Source organism: Octodon degus, unplaced genomic scaffold, assembly GCF_000260255.1.
Source record: "Octodon degus isolate 3935 unplaced genomic scaffold, OctDeg1.0 scaffold00067, whole genome shotgun sequence".
Taxonomy (NCBI): Eukaryota; Metazoa; Chordata; class Mammalia; order Rodentia; family Octodontidae; genus Octodon; species Octodon degus.
This window is the reverse complement of record NW_004524643.1, coordinates 3,333,687-3,346,442: the sequence shown is the minus strand read 5'-3', so window position 1 is coordinate 3,346,442 and position 12,756 is coordinate 3,333,687. Positions and strand designations below refer to the sequence as shown.

General features: G+C 41.8%; 1 long non-coding RNA gene across 1 annotated transcript; it reads right to left on the bottom strand.

The window, feature by feature from the left end:
• Positions 1-1,291: 1,291 nt before the first annotated feature.
• LOC111817703 lies at positions 1,292-5,913 on the bottom strand. The gene is made up of 3 exons (XR_002821836.1): positions 5,513-5,913; positions 3,866-3,949; positions 1,292-1,329 (listed from the first exon to the last, which is right to left on the bottom strand). It is a non-coding gene; the product is annotated as an uncharacterized LOC111817703 (long non-coding RNA).
• Positions 5,914-12,756: the final 6,843 nt, after the last annotated feature.

The following is a 12,756-nucleotide window of genomic DNA, read 5'->3' as shown; positions in this document are numbered from 1 at the left end:
TTTACTATAATTTTATGAAAGCCTCTCGACATTTTTATTACTGGAAAATACTAATATGAACTATGAAATCTAGCTTGCTGTAATAAATTACAAGGCTCATTACAAAAGTATCCCACTTATAAGAAGATTATTTATTTTGGCATTGGGGATTGAACTCAGGATCTTTCTTGGGCTTGCTAGGCAAATGCTTATGCTGTTGAGCTACCTCCCAGTCTTCTTTTTCTGTTTTGCATTCTAATTCATTCATTATGTTTGTACAAGTGTTACCATGTAGTGGGTAGGTATAGCCCAGGCTCTTGTATACAATGAGCAAAGAACTGCCCAGAGTACACGCAGTAGCATGTGATAAGCAGCTACATTCATTGAAGATCATGGAAAGTTGTGCTCAGGGCAACTTTGTATTGACAAAAGATATGGCACAGACAGAAAAGTGGTGCTGGATGACAGGAGAACAGAGAGCCGCATGTGGGTCTGGGTCACGGGACACAGAAGTAGTGACAGCAGCCCCCAACAAGTCAGCCTTTTGGAATTTAAAGGATATGGACCTTAGCCCAGGGGACTTCCCCCGCATCTCTAGGTGTGATTGCCAGGAATGATGCCAGGGCACTGTGCCATCTCAGGAGCTCTCCACACACACGCTTATCCCAGAATTCACTCAGACCTTCATGACGTTCTCAGGAAATGTAGCACATATTTATGAACCTTAGTGAGGTAGCAGTAGGGAAAGGGCGACTGCAGGGTCAGCGCAGGAGACTGAACAAGCCTGAGCTCTCAACTAGAGCATCAGAGCTCTCCTAAGATTTTGTTACTTTATTTTCTACCTCTCTTAGGACAATGGAAAGAGGAATGGCTATGTAAAATTAAACAGATAGAAGGTAGTGACCTCCTCAAATCCACTGTTTCTAACTGTACTACAAGGGTAAAAATAATGCTGTTATACTGAGAAGGAACACTCTAGTGTTGTTATTAATGATACTAAGTTAATAACATTTTTAAAATATCCTCCTAGTATAGTCTCTCCTTTAGTCCAAGCTCCATTGTACTTACCACCAAAAGGACTAGTTCCATTGTGTGAAATGGTAGACAATTTTCAGAGTGATTTTCTGTAGTTACCAAGCTCAGATTAGGCTGAAACACGGTCTCTTAAAATTTAACTACCAAGCTCTCGGCAGTGTTCTGTTCAAGTCTCTATCAGTTGGCCACTGGGTGTGCAGCAGAAGGCTGAAGAATCTGCAACAGAAGCTGAAGAGTCTGTGATGGAAAGCTGAAGGATCCGAGCCAGAGATCAAAGAGTCTGTGCCGAAAGCCAGGAGATGAAGTCCAAGTCGGCTGTGAAGACAGAAGTTCCCCGTAGGAAGTGGAATACCTAATTCTTCCTCAACCCCTTTGTATACCCTTTTGTGCTGAATCACAAAAATGGTATTTTTTGTGCATAGTAAAACTCTTGAAGAAATTCTTGTGGACAAAGATTTTATTCATAAAACCCTGACCATACAGAATCTATCACAAAGAATCCACAAATGGGATCTCATCTTACTGAAAATCTTTTGCACAGCAAAAGAAACCACCAACAGAATAAAAAGATAACTCACACTGTGGCAAAAAAGTGTTTGCCAGCTGTTCCTCAGATAAAAGATTACTATCAAGAACATATAAAGAACTCAAAAAAATCAGACCTCTCAAATTTAAAGACCTAATCCAAAAATGGGCACCTGAGATGAATACACATTTCTCAGATGAAAAAAAATATAAACAGCAAATAAATACACAAAAAATGCAAAATAGGATAGATATACACCTACTTTCTCTTAATTCAATGAGAAGAAAGATTTGTACTGATACTTTTTGGACAGGCTATCATGTCTGCATCTTGTACTATGAATAACCACTACAAAGACAACAATATGCAATGTATTCATTATTGAAACTGTCCCACTAATTGGCTTTGAAACTGTCTCATTGCTATTTATTTCTCAATAAGATTAATTTTTAAAAAATTTTAATTAATAAAAATTAATTTTTAAAAATATCTGGTAATTTAAGAAATGCAAATTAAATCAATGCTGAGATTCCATCACTCCATGGGAAGCATGGCTCTTATCAAAAAATAAGCAATAACAAATGGTGGAGAGGCTGTAGGGGAAAAGAAACCCTTCTGCACTGTTGGTGGGAATGCAGACTGGTATAACCACTGTGGAAGTGAGTTTGGAGATTCCTCAAAAAGACTGGAAGTCCCATTTGATCCAGCTATTCCCCTTCTGAGTATTTTCCTTGAAGAATTAAAAACATCATGCCACAGTGATGTATGTGCACCTATGTTTGTAGCACACAATTGTAGCACCTTGGAAACAACCCACATGCCCATCAACTAAGGAATGGCTAAAAACAAGTGGTCTTTTTATATAACAGAGTATTACTCAGCCTTAAAGAAGGATAAACTGGAGACCTTTATAAGTAAATGGATGCAACTGGAGACCATAGTCATCAGTGAAATAAACCAGACACAAGTGTGTAAACATTACATTGTCTCCCTAGTGTGAGAAGCTGAAAGAGTAAGAAAGTTTCAAAATGTATAATAGATATTATAAAATGGGAAAAGTCTTCAAAAAGAAAAAGAAACTGGGTTGGGGGAATGGAGAAAAGAAGGAAGGGAAAAGCAAAAGGGGGAATATCTATCTATCTATCTATCTATCTATCTATCTATCTCAGGTTGTTATACTACTAATTTCTCTCAGTTCATTACAAAAAGAGGTTTGTGATAATATTGTTTGAGCAATTGTTTGCTGATGTTTTGTACTCTGAGTAAATAATTGAAAGATAACAATAAACAATGCATTAAGCAAAAAATAAAATGAAATTTCATTACCTACATCTATTTTGATTTTATTTATAATTGCACACAATCACTACACATGATGTGAGTGAACAACTTGAAAAGTTTTGAAATAAGCACATCAATGAAACTTATAAACATGGAAGTGAACATATCTATCCCACCCAAAGCTCGCTTTGTCTCAATAAATCTCTCTTACATAACCACATAACCTCCTTTGTACCTTTCTTACAAAACCTCCTTTGTCCTTGAATCCATTCTTTTTTTTTATTTTTATTTTTTAATCCATTCTTCAATATAGGAAGACATCAACTTGGCATGAACTTGGCACATCTGACTTCTTTATTTTTTTTTAAACAATTTTATTGAGAAACAAATAGCAATGAGACAGTTTCAAAACCAATTACTAGCGGTTTCAATAATTCATACATTGCATATTGCTGTCATAGTGGTTACTCTTTGTATAAGATGCTGACATGATATCCTGTCTACAAACACTATTAGAACAAATCTCTCTATCCACTGAATTAAGAGAATGCAGTTGTATACCTGTCCTAACTAACATCTGACTTCTAACAGGTTGGGGAATTACTTCAATAGGACCTTGTTGAACTTCATTAGAGTTTTTTTTTTGGAATTTACTAATTGCTTATACATCTCTCTCTTTTTTAAAAAAAATGTATCTTGTGCAGGGTCTCACTATGCAACTCAGACTTGTAGTGATCCTCCTGTTTTTAGCCTCCCCAGCACTGGAAGGTGGGTGTGCACCACCACACCCAGTCTCAGGGGCTGGCTCAGGGCACCCAGGGGCAGGGCTGGCACTGGGGATCGAACCCTGGTCCCTGAGCTTGCCTAAGTAGGTCCCTGAACTACCTCCCTGGCCTTCATTTATACATCATTTTTAAGTCCTTTGTCTTTTCATTGTTTGCATACTTATTAAATATTCAAAGTCTGAACTACTGTTGGCTGGGCACTGCACTGTTTGTCAGGGAGACATTGGTGTAAAGGTAGATGGAGGTCTTACTCTCTTACCAGGCAGTTTAAAATGAGTTAAAAACACAGGCTCAGGGGTCAGTCAGCTTGTTTCAGTGTGGCTCTGCTCCTTACTCCTTTGACCTTGAAAAAAATTAATTGACTTTTTAAAGCCTGTTTCTTCACTGGTAAAATGAAATTATTATTACCTGCCTCACAAAATTGTTGTGAAGATTAAATTAGGATTTTAAAGTCCTTAGAACAGTGTTTGGCATATAGTAAATGGTCAATAAATATGATCTGTAATTAGAAGTCCGGATTAATTGTTCATCTAGTGAACCTATAAATTATTATAGGCAGCCAAGTGAGAAATTAATATACAGTTAGAGAGGGATGGGGCTCTCAAGGAAGTCAGCAAAAAACATAAAGCCATCAGAATTGTGGCTGGGGGCCAGGGAGATGGCTCAGTGGAATAAGCGCTTCCCTGGCAAGTGCAAGGGCCTGAGTTCAATCCTCAGTTTTAAAAAAAAAAGTGTGGCTGGAGGTGCATCTGAAGAAGGTCAGGCCTCAAGATAGAGACCCAGTGGCCAGGCCTACACTGCTTACCTAAAGGGCAAACAATAACTTGAGATTATACTGTGATTAGCACCATTTGGTCCAGCAGGCCAAATAGGCATCTGTTGCCCAGAAAACATCTTTATTCTTTTCACATACTCTGCTACATGTCTCTATTGGATCAACATTAGCTAGGCAGCTGTACTTATAATCCTATATGTTGATTTTAGTTTGATATATATTGTACCCACATGGGGACTTTATTGTATAAATTATCCCTCAACATTGAGGAAGAGGGCTCAACAGCCACCTTCCTCAGGACCCCTCCTGAGAGTCTAAGAGCTAGCCTTCCCTTCTTGCCTTCAATAAAACTCTCCTAACTCACTTCTTTGGTTTGCGACTTCATTTCTCTGTGTTCTGGAATCATAAACTCAGCACACTGACATCTAGTTATATTTTTCCTATACCAAAACGTCTGATAAAAGATGGCTATCAGTGTCCAAACATCAACAAGTTTAATTTGGCAATTTAGCTTAGCTGCTAAGAATGGAGGCAATAGTGTCAGCCTGCCCTTGGCTTAGATCTTTGCTCTGCTGTGTTGTGGCTGCGTAACTCTAAGCAAACTACTTAAAGAAAAGCAGTGCCTGCAACATGCCTTAATACAGTATCTGGAACACAACAGATGCTTAAGAACTATTGATTGCAATGTCCTGAAAAGCAATAAAATGGCCAACATGTGTTCCTACAATACTAACTGCAACTATCATCTATTAGTATAGGTTCTGGCCCTAGTATGAATTGTTGCATCATGACGGTGGTCATCTAACGTGGCTGGAGCCCCAAAACAACAGTTTATCCTCTCAGTGACCGCTTCCCCTTTCTTTCCCCAACCCACTCCTGGATACAGTTTCCTCTCACCTCTCCCCTGCACACAGGAGAGGCCCCGTCAGCTCCTTAGGTGTCACTAAACCTGCCCCTCAAGCTCCTTCCCTAGCCAAGGACCATCACAGCCTCAGCTTTCTTTGTCTCTGGTCAGAGGATCTCCCCCCCTGTGCCCTCAATCCTTCCCGTGTCTTTGGCGTTAATAAAGGCTTCTTTCATCCTTCCTGTCTCTTTACTGCGCCGCCGAAAAACCTAACAATCAAAGCTTACCCTTCGGGCCCCTGTGTGCTATCCACGTTCGAAATTCTCTTTCTTACTAGCAGCCCCACAGGTAACCACAGTCCATCCCATCCCATTTCAGCACAGAGAAACAAGATAATCTCCGCCTCGCCATCTGTGATCCAAGAGAGGTTGGAGGCTTAGGAGGTGGCTTGGAATCCAAGCCTCGGCCAAACCAGCCTTAGCAATGTGGCCTCCATGACAAGCTGGAGCTGTCCGGAAGAGTCCGGCCCTTGGCCTAGGTCACCATCCCTGGGCGCCCAAAAAGCTCCGGCGTGCGGTGCTCTACTGTCAGTAGACAAGGCGCCGGAGGGGCGGGGCTCCACGTCGGGGCGGAGCCAGGGGCTGTTGCCGGGCAACGCGCCGCGGGGCGGGGCTTTGCGTCACTGAAGTGCGACTGTGTCGCCCACCGCCCCGGCTCTGCCCGCGGCCCTGAGCGGCCGGTGGAGCGGCGTTGCTGCAGTCGGGACCACGATGCCGTGAACCTGTGGTGAGCTCCGCAGCGCCGTCCTCCCGCCGTGTCCGCCGCTGCACGCCCTCGGCCGTGACCGCCGAGCCCGGCTGCCCTTTCCAGGCCGCGGCTTGGGGCGCGGGGCCGGCTCGGGAGGCCCCGCCGCGGGCGCCGCCTCCATCCGGCGGCTTCAGGGTAGTCGGAGACGAGGCGGTGGGTCCCTCTTCGGGGATGGTGCTGGAAGCGGGGAGAGAGGTGTTCCTCCGGGAGCCTAAAACTCCGTTTTGAATATTGCCGCCGGCGCAGTCCGTGGGCCGCCGGGCTTGGGGTTGGTGAAAACTGCAGGTTCCTTGGGGAGGACGCGGGCGACGACGCAGGAGCGAGCCGTTGGGCTCAGCCCCGCGAGAAGGGGCTCCGGCGCAGAGCCGAGTCCTTGTCTTAAGAAGCCCACCCTGCTCTGCCACGCGGGCTTTGCTGGGTGCTGTTGACGTTGATCCCCCGCCCCCTTGCTAATCAAGTGGCAGTGTACGTTGGTTGTCAAGATCCCCGTCTGTTCCGCGCTGTCCAGCGTTTTAATTTCTCTCCCCACCCCCACCCCAGCCGCACTTCTAGTTGTTTCTAATTCTCACGTCGACAGCACAAAGTCCGGTTGCCGTTCAGCCCCACCCGTTCTTCTTGCTATAAAGGCAGCTTCATATATCCAGAATTTTGCCTGGGGCATGAGCTGCTGATCAGCTCCTGAGCCATAATTAGTCGCCTTCACCTGGAAGTCACCCCTCTGAGAAGTGATGCTTTCATAATTCACAACTCAAAAATAATTTTTCCCTTTCTGTGTTGCCTGGCTTCGGATTCTAAATACTTTCCTCCCAAGTATGACCATATCGCAAAAAAAATTGTTAGTTCTTTGTTGTTTGATGTAAATGAATTGGATCCCTCTTTGGTTCTTGTCTAAGTACACATTTCCTTTCCCCTTCTTGTTCTGAAAAGGAGAGAATGTCCAAAGAGAAGTTTTGCAAGTTTAGTGTCATTTTCCTAAATATTTAGAAAAGCATTTCAGAAGCACACTCATGCTGTTAGAAACCCACTTGATTCTTTCTTCCCCCACATGATTCTTAATACAATGCTGTAGTCTTGATTTTTTAAAATAAGCGCTTTGATTGCAGAATAGCCTTTGTTTTTTTTGTTTTTTTTTTGTTTTGTTTTTTTGTATTTTAGGACAGTGTCTACAGGGTCTCACTATGTAGATTGGACTCATGATGATTCTTCTGTTTTCAGCCTCCCAAGCGCTGTGATTACAGGTGCATGCCACCACACCTAGTGTCAATCCAGTCTCAATTGCCATTTTAGCGCGCCTGAGGGTCCAGGCCATTGGGCTCTGCCTAAGCAGGCACTAGTCTGCTGAGCCATCTGACTGGCCCTTAGAATAGCCTATTTGTTTCATTCTGGATCTGTTACAGTTATTCATTTCCTGTCTTGCAAAATAGCTGATACCTACTCAAAGACAGTTTGAGTAAGCAATGAAAATAAATAGTATCCTTAGGGACTTAGCTGTAGTACTTAGTCTAATAGATTACTGGGGTTACCTCAGCACACCCCAGGAGCAGGGCTGGCATGGCACGCTGGGGATTGAACCCTGGTCCCTGCTTCTGCCTAAGCAGGAGAAATACCTTTTTTATAAATGAATTTGATACAGAATTTGTTGGGGGTTGAGGAGATAACTGGCAGCCTAAGCACCTGCATGTCAAGCACAAGGTCCAGATTTTGATCCCCAGCACTGCTGTGCTGGGAATGCCAGGCACACTATGCTGGCCTTGAAATTGGGCATGTTGGTGCATGCCTATAATCCTCTCATTAGGAAGGCTGAGACAAGAGGACCCCTAGGAGTCCGAACTGCATAGAAAGTACCCTGTCTCAAAAAAAAAAAAAAAAAAAAAAAAAAAAAAATTGTTGTATGTCAGAGAGTTTCTAAATTCTTGTCAACTACTTATTCTATGGTACTTGGAGACTTTTCAATTTCACTTGATTCCTTTATGAATAAATTATAGTTTAAATTTTCAGTTTTTTTTTGTGGGTTTACTGGGTTAGCAGTTATCCATCAGTGATTGCTACATTTTTATAAGGAATATTTCAACTATAAAAATGTATTTGTTTAAAAGTGATAACTGTACCACCCACTGAGAATGTGGCATTTTTGGAATCCTTGATGTTCTAGTGAGTTTCAAAATAACAGTTCTTTATTCAGAAAACCCTTCAAGTGTTTTGTTTTGTTTTTTTTTTGTATTTTAGGGAAGGGTGTACAGGGTGTTTAGGGTCTCACAACTAGATTGGACTCTAGTGAATCTCCTGTTTACAGCCTCCCAAGAGCTGGGATTACAGGTGTGGACCACCACACCCAGTCTCAATCGCTGTTTTAGCACACCCTGGGAGCAGGGCCAGCTTGGCAGGCCTAGGGATTGAACCCCCAGCTCCTGTGCCTGCTTGCAGGCACTTTAATCCGCTGAGCTATTTGGCCGGCCCTTGAAGTGTTTTTTGAAAGCACATTTCTATCCTGCTAGGAAGGACTATGTTCTAGGTAACATGATAATTTGAGAACTGCTGGTTATTTTAAGAAATCTCTACTGATTTGACTTTTGCTGGATTTTATGACAGTGATTTGCAAACTTCCTATAGGATATACTACTGTTAAGTATATTTAGAAGAAAGCATTTTGTTAATATCATTTATTTATTTATTTATTTATTTAATTTTATTTTGTGGAACTGAGGATTGAACTCAGGCCCTTGCACTACTTGCCAGGCAAGCACTTATTCTACTGAGCCATCTCCCCGACTTGTTGATATCAAATAATTACTATTTCCCAATTTCCATAAACATTTATAATTACTTTTTATAATTTTACATTTCTCCTTCCGTTAACTTCTACTTCCTTCCACATAAGTGCTAATAGATGCCTGAACAAAATAACGAGTCAAAAGAATTCCAAGTGAAGAGTAACCCAAAAGTTGTCAACAGTATTTACCCTGATCATTCAGAAAATATTATGTCTTGTGTATCTTCTGGAAGCAAGATCACAGCTAAATAGCGGGAAGAAATCATGGAGGGGAACAGACAATGGGTGGAATGTGCTGTGACAGAAAAAGCTGTGGCGGGTGACTTTAGGATGGTGCTAACAGACTTTTCATGAATTTATACTCCTGGTATGTAAGTTGTTTGTAATTTGTATTTTTACACTAGACATGGATGTATTTATCAATCTTTTATTGTTTCCAAAATAAGCTGTAAATTTAAGGCCTTTCCTTCTGAACTCTTGAGAGTCACTGTTCCTGTGCTTACGTAGTCTCTAAATAATGTTACATCTACTTTTTTTTTTTTTTTTTTTTTTTTTTGTACTGGGGATCAAACTCAGGACCTTGCGCTTGCCAGGCAGGCACTTATGTTGCTGAGCTACCTCCCTGGCATCATGTTACATTTTAATGCAAGGAGACACTAATAAGATATCCTGGGTACGAAGTGCAATTAAAGGAAAAGAAGCAAATATGCAGCCTAACACAATAAACTTTATTGTATAAAAGTAGGAGGGCTGAGGGCCAGCCAAATAGCTCAGTGGGTTAAAGTGCCTGCGAGCAGGCTCAGGGCCAGAGGTTCAATCCCTGGGCCTGCCTGTTGACCCCACCCCCAGGGCCTGCTGAGAAGGAGAGTGATACTGGGCGTGGTGGCAGGTGCCTGATATCCCTGTACTTGGGAGGCTGAAAATAGGAGTCTGATCTATGCAGTGAGACCCGGTACACCCTGTATGTGCTAAATACATTAAAAATAAAATAAAAGTAGGTACCAGGTTAAAAAAATGCCTTGGACTCACTTCGTAGTCCAGGCTGGCCTCCAACTCTCAGCTATCCTCCTGCCTCAGCCTATATGTTGATTAGATTATCATTACAAGTTTACATTAAATATTGAGGTTGTATTTCTAACATGTCTTTTTTTTCTCTGTTAATCATTGTGGATGTATTTCAGTCTGGTTGATAAGAATGTTATTGGGAAAACAAAAACCCTTAACTGGATTTTGATTGAGTTGATACAGGGAAATTGAGGAAGCTTAAATTTAATTTGGAGTACTATAGTAGGTTAGAGATTAACTACTTCACTACCCTCTCAGGCAAAAATTTTTATTCCACTCATGAAATGAACCTTTTATCTTTACCTAAACATTTGCATACATCAGTGAACATTACACCTACCCTTTCTACTCTGGATGTTGAGACATTGCTATATTAAACTGGTCTGCCTCTCTAACTTATGTTACTGGCCATTTGGCTCTAGCTGTGGAATATAAAGCTTGCTTCCTCTTCCACATGACAGCTCTTCAAATATTTGAACAAACTGTTGTGCCATATTTTCAACAAGCTGTGCTATCGTAGGATAAGTCACTTTGTTTTGTTTCTAGACACGTGATAGCTGGAATATTTGCTGATTTAATACCCCTTAAAATTCTTACTGCTTAGACCCTCAGCATGGTCAAACCATTACAGAGCAAAAGGAGCTAGTTCTCCTTGCCCTGAACATCTGCTTTTAATAAGTCCAAGATTACTTTAGGGTCATTAATGCTCCATTATGCTGTTGACTTGTTTGCTGAAAAACCTTGGACCTTTCCTGTTTTAACTGATGTTAAGTACATAAAAAGGCTTAAGTGCTTTTCTGGAAGAATTTATTCTGATACCATATGCTAGGTGCTTTTGTGCATTTGGCTTTTCAAAATATAGTCAGGGGCAGGGAGATGGCTCAGTAGAATAAGCGCTTGCCTGGCAAGCACAAGGGCCTGAGTTCAATCCCCGGTTCCGCCAAAAAAACATAAGAATTAACTTTTTGTAGTATTAAATTTAATTTTTAGCAAGTCAGTACCTATTCTAGTCTTAAAATAGTGAATATTACTCCAACTTTGGACCTCCACAGACAGGGCAGGCAGGCAATACAATCTTGTCTTCTTCAGGTCATCAATAAAAATGTTAAGTGTCCCACTTGTTGGTGCCAGTCTACCCTTTCCTTTTGCCTCTCTGCCTTTTTTTGTTTTGTTTTGTTTTGTTTTATTACCACCTCAGAAGTGCCGTGATGCCTCCTATCTCAGGCACTTTCTGTAACCTCAGCCTGCAAAGTTCACTTACCGTGTCCCATCTCTCCCTCTCGCAAACCCTTACTGTCCTCAACTCAAATCAGATGTTTGCCCAGGGACTTCTTCCCTGACACAAGACTAGACTAGGTCAGGTCCCCCTCTTATAGGTTTTCATAACAACCTGTACGTATTTGATTTCATATTTCTCAGTTTGTAATTGTATGCGTTCTTGTGTGATTACTGTCTTTCCCACTGTGTTGGATGCTCCTGGATGGCTCACAGGAGCATCCAACACAGATACTCTGATTTTTTTAAATAACCATGTAAGAATAAATCCTTATTATGGATTGTATCTAGGTGTGCCCCCCCACTGGCCAAAGCCTCATGTAGTCATGGGGTGGACTTGTAGTTCATGATCCAAGGCTGGGATTATGGGGGTGAGTGCTGCACCCCAATAGCCTGACTTCAGTATAAAGAAGGGAATGCTTGCTCTTTGCCTCTGCTCCTGCTTTTCTGCTCTTGCTGTTTCACTGTTTTCCACCACCATCAACTGCTGCTGTTATGGTTTGTGTCTAGGTGTCCCCCCAAAGCCTCATCCAGTCATGGGGCAGCTTCTGAAGTTTGTGATTGATTAGTGTGGATGCTGTGGGTGTGCATGCTGCACCTACCCTGGGGCAGGAAATTTGCATCACAATGTAAGGTGGGAAGAGAAGCTAGCTGCTTAAGCTGCTGCTACTCTCTGTGCTCTTGCTTTTTGCCACTGCCATGAAAGGTTGCCCTCTGCCATGTGCCACTCTGCCTTGGAGCCAGCTGACTATAGACTGAACCCTCCAGTAACTGTGAGCTAAATAAACCTTTCCTTCCTTCATTTTGGGTGTCGGGTATTTGTCCCAGCAATGAGAGAAGAGTAACTGAGACAGCTGCCCTCTGCCTTTTGCCACCCTGCCTTGGAGCCAGCCAAGTATGGACTGAAATGAAACTTCCCCCAAATGTGAGCTAAATAAACCTTTCCTTCCTTGATTCTGGGTGTGAGGTATTTTGTGCCAGCAACAAAAGAAAAGTAACTGAGACAATCCCTAACACTCATCTGCAGCTGTTTGCGCCGAATATTTTTACAGCTATGGATGAAGCAAGAGAAATGACGCCAGTATATAGTTTTAATGTGTGTGTATGTAGGAAGTGTCAGAGCGCAGCTACTGCCTTTCTGGGAAGGACTTTCATTCTCATATATCCTGTAATATGGATAAGTTTGAGGGCTTTTTTTTGTTTTGTTTTGTTTTTGAAAACTGTCCTTTCTTAAGAAGAAGTGCACAATGCCATGGTGATTTGGGATGTTATTAGTTTGTGACATTTAGAAATCACCAACTGTGAATGACCCGGACTTATCCTCTAAGCAGCTTGTTTAATTGCTTCTCTTTGGATATAGTTGCTATAAGTCTGTTTGTCTGTATTTAAAATATACAATTTTGCTTTGAAAAACATTTTTAGTAGCCGAAGTCTTCCTTAATTTCTTTTTATTTACATCTCTACTGTGATATTTATTGTTGCCAAGTAGGCTCAGATTCAAAGTGGTAATTTAGGAGTTTTTGTTACATTGTACTTTTCACATATTTAAAGTAACTAAAAATAAACCTCAACTATAGTACATTAAACTTCAATACCAAAAGCAAAATTTTCACA